Genomic DNA, 13278 nt, shown 5'->3' on the forward strand with positions numbered 1-13278 from the left:
CACCCTGCTTGAACTTTGTGAAAAATGCTTATAGAGAAGCAAAGGAGGATGCTGGAGATGAGAAAAGCAACCATGCTGTGATTAAATATGCATGGTAATGCCAGTGCTTCTTGTGGGAGTACAGAAGAGAAGCAGCTGGCCATTAAGCAAAGCAACACAAGACATGGAATCCACCTCTCTGCAGACTTCTCCTCCTGGATGCCCAGTTTCCAAGGAGAAAGCTCCTATCACTGTAATACTTAGGGTTTGGGTTTTTTCCCAATAAAATATATATGTGGCTTTGCAGGAGAGGATTTGCTTCTGAAGCTGCACCAACAAGTAAATTATTCATAACAGAAGAGATAAAAGACAGAATGTTTCACAGAGTGAAATATTTAGGCCCCCCTTAGCTCTGAGGGTGTGATCATGCTCACTGACTGGGCATACTGGGAATGGAAATGAACCTAAATTAAGTGGTACAAACGATGCATGTAAAAGGCAGAGAGATGATCAAAAAAGAGAGCTCTCCTGTACTAACATTTTATCTTCCGGGCTGAAGGAGTTCAAATAGAATTAAGCTCAGATGTAATTAATCAGTGCTCTTACATTGTGCTACTTATCAATATGGGAGTGTAAAACTTCAAGAAAATAGGATGCTTAAAGGCTGCTAAATGTATCAATATTCAATTAGAGCTTAATAAAGCCATTACAAGAGAATTAACAAGGGTTTACATAGGAAGTATCTCTGTCTGACATTAGGTGGCTCTTTAAACATTTTCTAAAGAAATACTGTAAAAAGCCATTAAAATATTTATGCACTGCTTGCATTAGTTCTATTTAAGGGGCATAGCAGCAATAATATCAGCAGTTTAGAATGCCTCCCTTTTCCCATGATTATCCACTGGCTACAAGAGGTAAATAAATCCCCACTTTTAGAATTTTAATGCTTTTCATTACAAAGGAAAGGTCTTCACACCCTTCATTGCAGCTCCCAGCTTCACCAAATTGGATGCTTCCACCTATTTGTCTGGAAATGAAGATCAGGGTCTGGAGCAGGAGAGCTGGGCAGGAGTTTGGCACCAGGGCTCAGGTATTTTGGGTTTCCCCCTAAATCTTTGCTCATTTTGGGCTCAGGCCCTTCATGGGGAGCTCAGAAAGCAAGGCAGATGAGTTCATTCAGAGAGATTGTGCTGGTGCAGCAGTTCTGGGGCTTGTGGCTCCTCCTCTATTCCTGAGGAACAAAAAGCCTCCTAGGACTTGTTAAATTAGCCAGTGTAATGAAGTCCAATTCTGTGTTATTTGCACAGGGACTGGAAAAGATTTCATGTTTCCATGTACATAAACAAAACCTGGCTCAGCACACCAGGGATTTCAGAGGTTTATAAAATATAAAAGACATTCACATTAATCTGTTAAACAATTCATTCTCTACCCTGCCCTTTCCTACTAAGTGAATTCATTACTTATTAAAGATATATATTTGCTGCTGGCTCTCTTCCTCCCCCTGACTCACTGCTGGACCCCAACACCTTGGGGCTCACTGCTGGGGGCAATGGTGCCTGGGACAGCAGAAAACTGAAGATGCAAGTGTATCCTTCCATGTTTTAACAAGGTTTGGGGTCCATAACCATGTGGGGTTTGCTGTAACAAGAAGAGAAAGTCTGTGGGACTTTGCCAGGGATCTGAATGAAACCATTATGAGGTGTGGAAACGAGGTAAACAAATTAACCCCCCGGAAAATAAAAAATAAAGCAGCCCCCCCTGTTGCTGCCTAGGTAATGGTGACTATTTTTCTTCCAGGAATTGCTAAGCTAAAGGGAAATGCTTGTTTCTTGCAGAAGAGTTTGCACAAGCTTTGCCAAGATAAATCCCTCTTGACACCCAAGCACCTGAGATTCCTCTCAAGGAACTGCTGCTTGTAATTTTGGTGGGTACTCATCTAAATTTCTATAAACCCACCTATTTCTTTCTGAAAATAACAGCACTTGATGTTTTAAGAGACCAAACATGCACTACTAAATAAAAATATCTTAACAAGGACTGTTGGGTTTTTTTAAAAAAAAGATCATCATGCTAAATCACTCTACCCCTGAGCTCAAAGAAAGTCAAGTGCCTGCCTCACTTGAGCATTATCCCTACAAGAGTTTAGAAATACATTCATTTTCCACAAATTGCATCCACAAAATAAAGCAGTGAAGATTGTTAAAGATGATGCAACTTCTTTTAAGAACCAAGATTGTTCTACTCCTCTTCAACCTAAATACAAGGAACAGTGAAAGCAGCAGCTACTTGCTTTTGATTGCTTTATTTTCAGAAGCCATGAACAGCTACCCACAACTTTAACAAAACAAAAAATCCCTTCTTATCACATTTCTTCCTCTCCTCCCCAAATATATTTCCTTCAGAAGCATTTATGTTAAAATCATTGCTGGTTTTCATGCTGCCTCAATGCTATGGCCCATCTAATATGACATTATCTCCTTGGCATTAGTGGGGGCTTTTGTTGTTTAGGTAAGGATAAGAGATCTATTTTTCATTGCTTGTATAGCATTTTAAATCCCTGCTCTTTCATAAATTACATTTTTATTTGCTCAACTGAAACTGCCCAAGTGGTCTGATGGGTCTGTGGAACAAGTCAAACCATGGGAGCCTCCACCACTCCAATCCAGCCTCCAACCAGCTCAGTTTCAAACCTCATCCAATTCTGACCCTCCTAAGAAGCACCAGCCAGCCCATAAGGGGAGGTTTGCCCATTTCCCAGCCAAAAGCAGTGGGTCTGAACACTCTGATTTTCATCTGGAATCCTCTGCTGAGTTATCCTGCACTCATCTTTCAGCCCATGATTGGAACAATGTAATTTTTTTTTTATTTATTAAAACCCAGATCCAGGGAACAGAGCTGAGACAGGAAACTGTGCTGCACGGGGCTCAGTGTGCACCACAAGGGAACAAATGTGTACATTGAATTTCTGAGTCACCCCAAGACATTCATGAAGCATTAAGCTGTGCTTTTACAACTGGTCTTCATCAAAGATATTTCATCCCCTCGCCAAAGCGTCATCTTTTCTAATGACTCATAATGAAGACTCATTCCATTTTTGCTTGATTTTACTGGCTCATCAGGCTCTTGTTCTCCAGGGGCTAAGCTGTTCTTTTCAGCATGTTCAACCCCCAGCTAAGTGGCCATTAACCACACTCTCTCATTATGTAAGAATCAGCTAATCACCACTGACCAAGAAATAACTGGTGGTTTGATTAAAGAGAGAGAGAGAGAGAGAGAGAGAGAGAGAGAGACATCTGCTTGGAATTATCCAAACTGCTGTTTCAAAACTGATAAGAAGCCATTTACTGCCTCACTGTTACACCAGGAATCAAGGATTTGGGGGAGCAGCAAATGTGGAGTTTCCTTTCACTTGGAAGGGGAAGAGATGAAGAGTGGGAAGGGCAAGTAAGGACCTGGGTGGAGAAGACGAGGCAGAACTTGTCTGTAAATAGCATGGATACAAGTCACAGAAGGTGGCAGACAAAAAAAAAAAAAATAGGCACTACTTGAGGGGCTGTACATGTTGTAAATAAAACTATTTCCATGTTTTAAAACATGTTTTCCATGTAATAAAACTGCTTCCACATTTTTCAGAGATGTAGTAAAGGATAAGTGTTAAAAATATCTCTAGTTCTATTTCCCAATTCCCATTCAGCATGCTGAGGTTTTTTTAATCTTTTCCTAATATCCAGAATAAAAATAACACCCATATCTATCAACTTCTTCCCTCGTGTAAATCAGGAACCATTCCACTCAAGTCAGAGTGGGCTGCATATGTGTATTTCTGATTAAATTTGACTTGGAGGCTTGCTTTGCTTTATTTCTAAATGTCATTTGCAACTTTTCTGGAGCCAGAACTTATTCTGATCACTCTTTCTTTTTACAGAAAAACTTTAGTAAGAGATTTTTACACATAAGCACTAGCAAAAGACAGATATCAGAATGCAACAGAAAAAATACAGAACATGACAGAAACTGAAGCAGAACCAGAGCTGTAACTGAACATAAACCTTTTTTATCCTGAGGGGGAAAAAGAGCATCAGATAGGCAGAGGACAGTGTGCTTTTCCTGGACTAAGGAACACTGAAAAAGTGCAAATCTGTGGGTCAGATGGAGGAGCAGGCAAGCTCTGCTCTCATCCCCAGAGGGCTTGGGAAACATAAATTGCCAGAACCAGTCCCATTTAGGGCCAGTGTTACAGTATACTCCAGTTACCTTATTCATCCAAAAACCACACTTCTGCACACAGCCAGGTGCTGGGGTGTTGGTTTTTTTTTTTTTCCACAAGTACTTCAAATGAACAAGTAGCAGGTAGTAAGATAAAAGCACAGGCATAAATTGGACAAATTTCTTGAAGGAATCTGTCTGGATTACTGAGGCCAGACATCAAAGAGGGGGAGAAAAAAAAAGAAAAAGGGTCTTATTGCCAAGCTTATGTTTCCATATATGTATTTCCTCCACATTCAGCCTCTTCACACAGACTCTGCTTTTTGAATCATCCCTCTTGGCTGATACTACAAACCTTAGGGCTCATATGCAACTTTTCATCTTAAAATGTGAACAAATTAATCTTCAAGGCTCTGCTTGAAAGAAATGAAAGAAATAATAGACCTGTATGGTATTTCCCTCTCTGGGAAGGGGACCTGCCCTGGTCTAGGGCTGGCAGAGCTGGATGCAGCCCCAGCACCTCCCATCCCCACTGCACTTTTCAAGTGGGTTCCTATTTCTTCAGCAGCATTTTCTGCCATCCTCTGCAGCCCTGAGAAACTGCTCTGTCACTTGGATGGGAACTGACATTTTCTGGAAAGAGTCTCAGATTGAACATCCAGGAAAATATCTGCTTCTCCTCTGAATCCAGCCCCATACAGAGACTCTTGTCCTTAAGTACCTTGTGTCTGGTTTTGTCTCTCTTTCTTTCTTAATTTTTTTCTTGCCTTTTTCTTTGTCTATATTCTCTTTTCCTTTTTTTTTTTTTTTTTTTCTCTTTTAAAAGAGGAAAACCTTCCATAAGTGGATGCAGAGAACCAGCTGTTGCAGCCAGCAGCCCTGCAGACATGCCTGCTGCCTGACTCACACAAGCCTCTTTCAAAAAATGTAAAAGAAACCCTTACATCAGGGATGTTCAACCAGATCCTACCCAAAGAAACAGCCAGGGATCATCCTCTTCTCCTGTTGACGTGGGGCATTAATTTTTCCCTCCCTCTGGCTCTTCTCTTTCCCTTGAGTTTGTGAGACACGAGGACCCAAATATTTTTTGGAAGAGGTCTGTGCTCACTGATCTCTGTAAAGCAGGGAAAGAGAGAAGAGAAGGGAAAGAGAAAGGGAAAGGGAAGGAAAGATGAAAAAAACAATTAAAAAAAAACTAAACTAAGAGAACCAGACTAGATCACAACTTTTGTGCATGCTCCCATTCTCAATTTCTTTTTATTTTCTTTTCTTTTTTGACTTGGAAAGGAAACTAAGGTGTGAACTCTCCACCAAAACACTTCTAATTTCTGTAGCCCCTTAAAAATATTCCTACATTCAGTTTTTCATAAAAGTTTATTGCTTTAAGGCTACAAGGATGGAAAACAACATTCCAGGACCTCAAAATACAAATTGCTTGAGGTGGAGTGTGTGCTAAAAAGAAAAGTCTTCTTGGACCTTCTGTACTAGAACTCCATGCCCACATCATAGCAAAGCTACCAAACCTGAGGCATTGCCATGACCGTGGCAATATTATTAGGGTTTTCTTTTGGTGTTTCGTTTCTTTTTTAAAATTATGATGGAGCAGAAAATCTTGACTCCTAAACTCCACAGCAAAAGAGAAGGTTAATCAGAACCTCACATTTTGCAGTCATTGGCAGTTTATACCAACCCAGCCATGTATTGCCAGGACATGGGACATCCCCCTCCTGCAGTTCTCTCCTTTCTGATAAACCCATCACTCAGCTAAAACCCTAGGAATGCAAACTCAGGGAAGGGAAATTTACCAGGATGGACAACAGCACAAACAGGTGACAAAGCAGCAGCAACCTGACACAGAAACACTCTTGTCACTTGCAAATATAAGTGGTTTAGGGAAAGAAATGATCAGGTGCAGCTCTTTCTCACAGATGTGCAGTTTGTGCTCATCTCAGTGTGGAAGGACTGAGCAGATGTTCAAGGAGATAATTTGTTTTACATGACTTTTTACTGGAGATTAATTTGTTTTACATGACTTTTGGACATCTACAGACACAAACCTGCATTGCAGAAATGGGACTCAAGATGCAGGGGAAGGAATCAGTCATGGGGGTGTAGAGTGGGGGAGTTTCCCCTGCAGTGCTGGGTCCAGCTCTGGGGTCCCCAACACAAGGACATGGAGGTTTTGGAGCAAGTCCAGAGGCCATGGGGTTGATCAGAGGGGATGGAAGAGCTCTGGAGCCAGGCTGGGAGCACCCTGGGCTGTGGGAGGTGTCCCTGTCCATGCAGGGAGTGGGGACTGGGTGAGCTTTAGGGTCCTTTCCAACCCCACCCAGTCGGGGATGCTGTGACTTGGGAGGACAAGTGCAGGGATCCCTGCAACCACACATGGACAAGGAGATCAATATTGCTTCTAGGGCTGATTCCCTACAGGTTACCAGAAAGGTCAGCAGCAGGTACAGGACTACTTTTGGTGAAGATCAGTCAAAAAAATGGGATGTCAGTGCCCATTTTGGGAGGCACACGCTGTGCCCAGCAGGGATGTGGAGCTGGATCCCAGACAGGGATTATGAGCAGAACTGAATTGTTCCTTTTCAATACACCATTTCCACATAAAATAACAGAGAATTTGTCTGAGGAACTGTACTTCAGTGTACTCTCTATTTACTAAACCCCTAAAAATAAACAAGTGAAAGGGTGAACACTATAAGCAAATCAAATAGCTGGCATCTTTCCCTGTAGAATTTTATGAAGGCAACTCTGTTCTCTCTGCAAAGCCTCCAGGAGAAGCTGAGATCCTAGGAACCAAGTGTGTGCCAGCAAAATGCCCCTAGATGCAAAAAGAGAGAAACTGGACACACTGGCACATATCTGCCCTTATTCAAAGACACTGGGCTCCCAGGACTGAGTATGAAAGTAAAAATATCTTATATAAAATTCATTAAGAGCAGGTTCAGCCTCAGTTTTAACTTGAAACCTCATTTACAATCCTCCCTGTGTTTTTGAAGCCAGAAAACAATATCCACAAGTGTTTCTGAGAAGGAGGAGAATCCTCTCAGTTTTGGCCTGGTATCTTTAGTTGTGTTGTGACAAGGAGACCAAACCCCCCGGGTGATGCTGAGGCACACAGGGATGCAAAGCAGAATCCAGTGCTTCTCCTTCACTGCTTATTGAAACTCTGCTCACTCTTCTTAGAAACAAACTTTAAAAAAAAACAATCAAACAAAAGGAATCTGAAACCTTCCCAGATAGCAGAAACATGTGAGGAACATTCAGGAGTTCTGTGAGCACAACCCAGGTCCAGCTGGATGCTCTCATGCTCCTCCTGCCAACCCACAGCCCAGCTCAGTGGTGGCTGCAGGGCCCTCACTCCTTCAGGGCACAAAACTTCTCTGCCACGTGGGCTGCCATCTGCCCACTGCTGGGAGATGGAAAGTATCCCGGAAACTCAGACCCACAGCCTGGTTTGGGTTGGAAGGGACCTTAAAGATCATCTAATCCCAACCCCTGCCATGGTCAGGGACACCTCCCACAGCCCAGGTTGCTCCAAGCCCCATCCAGCCTGGGCTGAGACACTGCCAGGGATGGGGCAGCCACAGCTTCTCTGGGAAACCTGGCACAGGGGCTCAGCACCCTCACAACAAAGAATTTCTTTTTATTATCCCATTTCCGTCTCCCCTCTTTCATCTTAAAGCCATTCCACCTCATCCTATTGCCCCAGGCCTTTCTCTCTCCCCTAATTACCCTAATTACAGCCCCAGATCACTACTTTTCACCTGCATACATTCCTCTTGCCCTCCCCAGCCAGCTCTGCCCCCAGCCTTATGCCTGGGGGTGTCAAAAGGAAACCCTGCCCCCCCCCCCCACCCCCCACCCCATAGTAAAAAGGGAGAGATAAAACCCCAACTCTGCAAATAAGATGTTCTCCTGCTGCAGCACAGCTAGGGAGAGAAATCTAAAGCAGGAACTTTTTTATTGTATTTATTGTACCAGGAAGGATGTTTCCCTCTCTGTTATTGTTAGATAAACAATATCTATTATCTACAATACCTACAATCTATTATCTACATCTATTATCTATTATCTATCCATCTATTATCTACAGTATCTATTCCTGGAAGCCACTCTCAGGAAAACACTGGCACAGAGAGCACACTACCTGCCCTGCTCATCAAACTCTGATTGTTTTTTTTCTTTGCACGTTGTAGTTCTGCACTACACACATAATATTGAACTTCCATTGAATATTGGATATTGAATATTCCCCAGCTTTCCCACCTGAGGAAGGGGATCACCTCCCCTTCCCACATCCTGCCCCAGAGATGGGGTTTGGGCTGTGGACAGGACAGTTTTTCCTTCCCCCAGGGCACCTGGCACAGCCTCACTATCCCCCTGTTTTATGGGGCATGGGAAGAGAAGAAGGTTGATGGTGTTGGGAATGTGGCATTTGGCACAAGAATACAAATTCCAGTCTTTAGCCTCTCCACTTCCAGGAGCCCCTTATATCAGCCCATAAATACCCTCTCTGATTTTTTTTTATCTAAGGGGAGGGAAAACCCATCAAGAAAGGGGCAATTCCTCTCCTGCTGGAGCTGAAACCTTCCAGTCCAACACACAGCTCCAAAATATCACAACTCAAGGCAGCCCAACACACAACCTCACAACCATAGCTAATACTCAGTTACAGAACAAATCCTGGCATCTCAGCACCCACACCAACCCTATTCCAAAGGTTACAGCACACACCTGGACCCTGAGACCCATGGACTGATCCCATCAATCTGCAGCTGCAGTAGCTGAATTCCCACATTTCAGCCTGGTGTAAACCATTCCAGAGGGGGAAAAATTGTTACTTCTGTTTAAGTCAAACTTTTCCTTGCATTAAAGCAATCCCCTAGTTGCCAGCTCACACTGAAAGGCTGCAGTACAGCTGCCAGCTCCAGCCTTTGCAGATAAACCAGTTCAGGGTCACAGTTTTTTTTGGCTGAGTTACAGCACAGAATTAAAACAAATATATTCTGAGGTGTCTCATTTCTCTGTTTGGTGTGAATTTGTTTAGATTTGTCTCCTTGATCTGTATTTTGAGCCATTGGTTGTGTACAAGCACATCAATTCATTAACAGATTTTGTCAGCTCTTTTCTTTGGCACTGGCAGTGGGTGGTTTCCCTGTGAAATGAATCCAGCTAGAATGTTGCTTGCACACCAATCAGCAGCCCTATTCAGATATGTCAGAAAGAATTAGTGCCTGTTTTCTGATGAGGGGATATTGCTGGACCCTCCTCTGTCCTGGAGCTAAGCTTACCCAGTGAGCTCCCATACAGGACCATTACATCCCAGTGCATCCCTGGTACTGTGTCTCCATGGAGAAGTGGTAAATGTGCAAGGCAGACAGTCAGAGATGCTCTAAACTTCCAGACATCTCTGGGATCCCAGGGGATGTAAAGGATATGATAGAGACTTACACCAAGGCCTGTGGTGGATTTTGCCTCTTGATAACACAGAAGAATTTTTATTGGAGGAATAAAAGGCAGCAATCTAACCTCCTATATTCTTTTTTTTTTTTTTTTTATTGCTTTGTTACAGCCGCTGTTATAAACCTGATGAAAAAGAGCCTAAAACGAGGAGGAAATGAATAATGAAACCCAGTTCTTTGAAATCCTTTTTTCTTTCCATTCTCATGTTGCCCTGGACACTGCCAATGGCCCCTTTACCTGCAGAGCTGCTCAGCAAGAAGCTCCCAGAAGCAAAACTGTCCCAGACACACAAGAGATGCTGCAGGTGATGATGTCCCCAGGGCAATGCCATCTTTCCTCCACATTTGCCCTCACATAGGGTGTTTTTTTTTTATCTCTATCTTAGGTTTTTATCTCTATCTGCCATCAGCTCAGGTATACAGAGGAGTCAGGACTGAGAAAGCTCTGGGACATCTGCTCAGAGTTAGATTCCTTTGACATTTATAATTATGACCTTTGTCAGCAAATCACTTAAGCATGAAATTAATTTTGAGTAAGACGTAACTCCGCTGACTTTACCTGGATTACTCAGATGTTTAAAGTTAAACCAGCACTTAAATACCTTGCTGCATACATTCCCTGCTCTGACAAGGGTATAAAATGCTTCCAGTTGCAGAAATACTGCCAGTAGTCACAGACTGTTCCACTCCCCAGCTCCAGATTTAATCTTACAGGGGTTTTGTTTCCTTTACACAATAGTAAGCCTGCTTTCCTCTAAGACCCACATCAACAGCTTGAAAGGAATTGTCTCTGTGCATACATTTGTGCCCCTTGCAGAAGAGCAGAGCATCAGTATTATTGATGCAAGGCACAGGCAGCTGCTCTGAAGGGTGGTTTATTTTACAGCTGATCAATGATTTGCTGATTCTGGAAATCTCTCCATCTGACAAGTGTTTCTACAACATTTAAGGTACTACAGAGCTTAAGGTTCTCCAGAGTGCAATCATATTTTGCAACTAAATCCCAGTAAGAAATGCATTCCCAACACAAGCAGGTTGTCCACGACTGACAAGTTGAATTCACAGCAAATCATTTTGTTTTTGCAAGAACAAACATGCAGTGCCTGGAAATTAATCACTAAGGTATTTAATGAACATGTACCAAAGTAAACTAAACAGCTGGAAATCATAGAGAAGATTTCAAACCCTAAACTGTGAAGTTAGGTGCTGGTAACTCTTCCAGAACTAACTTAGAACATCTTGCCCCATACATCTGAACACATCTTGCTGAGTCAATCTATCAGAAAACACCAAACTGACATTAAATATTTCCATAGATAACAGATGGTTTAACACATCAGCCCCCACTTGGGGTTGCCTAATGCATCTGAATCGTGTTTGGAAATATAACTCAAGGTCGGGAAAATCTCTAAGGTTTTCAAGAAATGGATTTTCATGTCAAAACTACTCAAAGCAGCTGTTTCTACTAACCATGGAAAATCACATCCAGTTTTTAGAAATTTTTTTTACATGACCCAATGCAGAAATTACATAATGTAGGGGTCCCATCCACCCCACCCCCCCATCCTCCAAGCAATAACAAGCTTTACATGAAACTACAGGAAAATAACAGCCCAGATAGCAGAGCTTCAAATGTGTTGTCACTTAGGAGTCCAGGAAAAAGGTGTTTGTGTTTAGTGCCCTGCTTCTTTCTAGAGCATGGTGATTCAATGGCTGCTCCAACACTCAGCATCAATGTTTGCAGAATATTTGGGCTGCACATTCCATGCCAGCATCAGAAAGCTGGAGCAGGCTGGAGGAGACAGGGTCAGTGTGCACATCTGCTGCTCCTCTCTGCAGCCTTGGGGACCCAGAGGCAGGAGCAGCAGCATGGAAACTTTGCTTCCACCTCCAGGTAAATTAGGACCTTCTCTCTGACAGCTCTGGAGCCCATGATCTACCTTAGGTCCCACCAGGCTCACTGCCACCAGACATTATCCCCCATCCTCTGCTCTGCAGAAACTCATCCCCTCGTTTCTCTCCTAAGCACTATTTTTCATGCCATGAACCTGCACCAAAGCAGCTTCTGGAAGGACCTGCACCACTCAGAGCATTATTTCTTCTGCCAATCCAAGTCAGTAATACTGGAGAAAAGGGAGAAATGATTCTGCAAACCCATGACCAACTTCTCCTGGTTTAGGTTTGAGATCTACGAGCTGCTGCATATGCTACAAATTCCAAACAGGGGCAATAGTAGTGTTTTACAATAACACCTCCAACTCCTGCTAAGAGGAGCATCCTCAAGCTGTTAACACCATAAACAGCTCCTCCAGAACACACAAATCTGCTGGTGGACACCCCAACACAGAGACAGGTAAAGGCAAAACCAGTCACTGATAAATGCTGTGTTTCTTATCTTGACATCTGGTTAATCAGACAGATGCTCAGAGAGGCAATTTACTGCACTTTCATATCCTGCTTCTCAAAGAGGTGGAGATTTCATCTCAGAGCTCTCTAACTCTGCCTTTATTACAGGTACAAGACACTTTGGGATATTCAGCAAGGCCTCTATGTTCTTTTAATGGCTGACATGGAATGTAAAGAGTTTCCTCAATTGCTGCATACTTCCCATTCCTGGAGGAAGGCACACCCCTTGCCAAAGATTAAGAGAATATAAAGTGAAATCTCTGTTTACTAAAGGAATTAAATTCTCCTCTAGTTGCTGGAGCAGAGCAACTTTAGCATGGGGGATCTACACGCCCTTCAAGGACAGGAAATGAATAACCACGGGGCATTAAAAATCATGTCAAGAAAGCACAAAATTTGGGCCTGATGCTGAATAATAAAAGGGAACTGAATTTTCTCCCAGCTGGGTAATGCTGGGGTTCATCCAAATGCCTGGAAATAAAGAACATTCTGCATTGTTTTACAACAGAGGACTCAAGAAGTGCCCCATCCTGTCCCATTGAAGTTGTCCATCACCAGCACGTACCTAGACTCCCTTCGACATTTGCTTTCACTCACACATTCCTTCCTCTTAACACATAAAGCTGCACTGCTTATGTCTCTGGCCTCCCTACAGTAAAAAATAGCTCTGCTGCTTTCAACTCACAGCAGGGCAACCAACAGGACAGAGAAATCTTTGAGAGCTTTGACAAGAAGTTTCTCCCCAGGCTGAAAGTGATCTTTGGTTTTCCTTTGACAAGCAGCATGTACTTATGCAGATCTGGATCCCCACAATATATTCCTGAGATGCTTTTGGAGGAAAAGCAGTTGAACAGTTGAGAGAGAGCAGGTGAAGACTTTTTTGACTTGCAGAGAAGTGACTGCATTTCTGTTGTGGTTCTGTACCCCCTGCTGAACAACTCTGCCATGGGAATGTCTCTACACCAGCCCTTGATATCCCCTCTGAATGTTTCCACACACGGGTGGGAGCTGTGAAGAACACATGGAAGAAGATGGAACATTTACAGCCCACTAACAAGGGCTCAAGCCCAGTTCTGGCCATGGACCTTGTGCCCAACACCGCCAGCTCCTTGCCAGCAAACCCAGTGAGCTCCTGATTCAAAGTCCAGCAGGGCTCAGGCCAAGATGCTTGACTCATCTCCCCTGAGCAGATGCCAATGGCCACTGCAGGGAG

The 13278-nt window shown here is 43.2% G+C and overlaps 1 protein-coding gene across 2 annotated transcripts in view; it reads right to left on the bottom strand.

Annotated features, from left to right (window-relative positions):
* Window positions 1-13278, bottom strand: part of ADAM12 (ADAM metallopeptidase domain 12) — a 164921-nt gene that overhangs the window by 106864 nt on the left and 44779 nt on the right. The window lies entirely within an intron of this gene.

This window comes from Calypte anna, chromosome 6 (genome assembly GCF_003957555.1).
Source record: "Calypte anna isolate BGI_N300 chromosome 6, bCalAnn1_v1.p, whole genome shotgun sequence".
In the NCBI taxonomy this organism is placed as follows: Eukaryota; Metazoa; Chordata; class Aves; order Apodiformes; family Trochilidae; genus Calypte; species Calypte anna.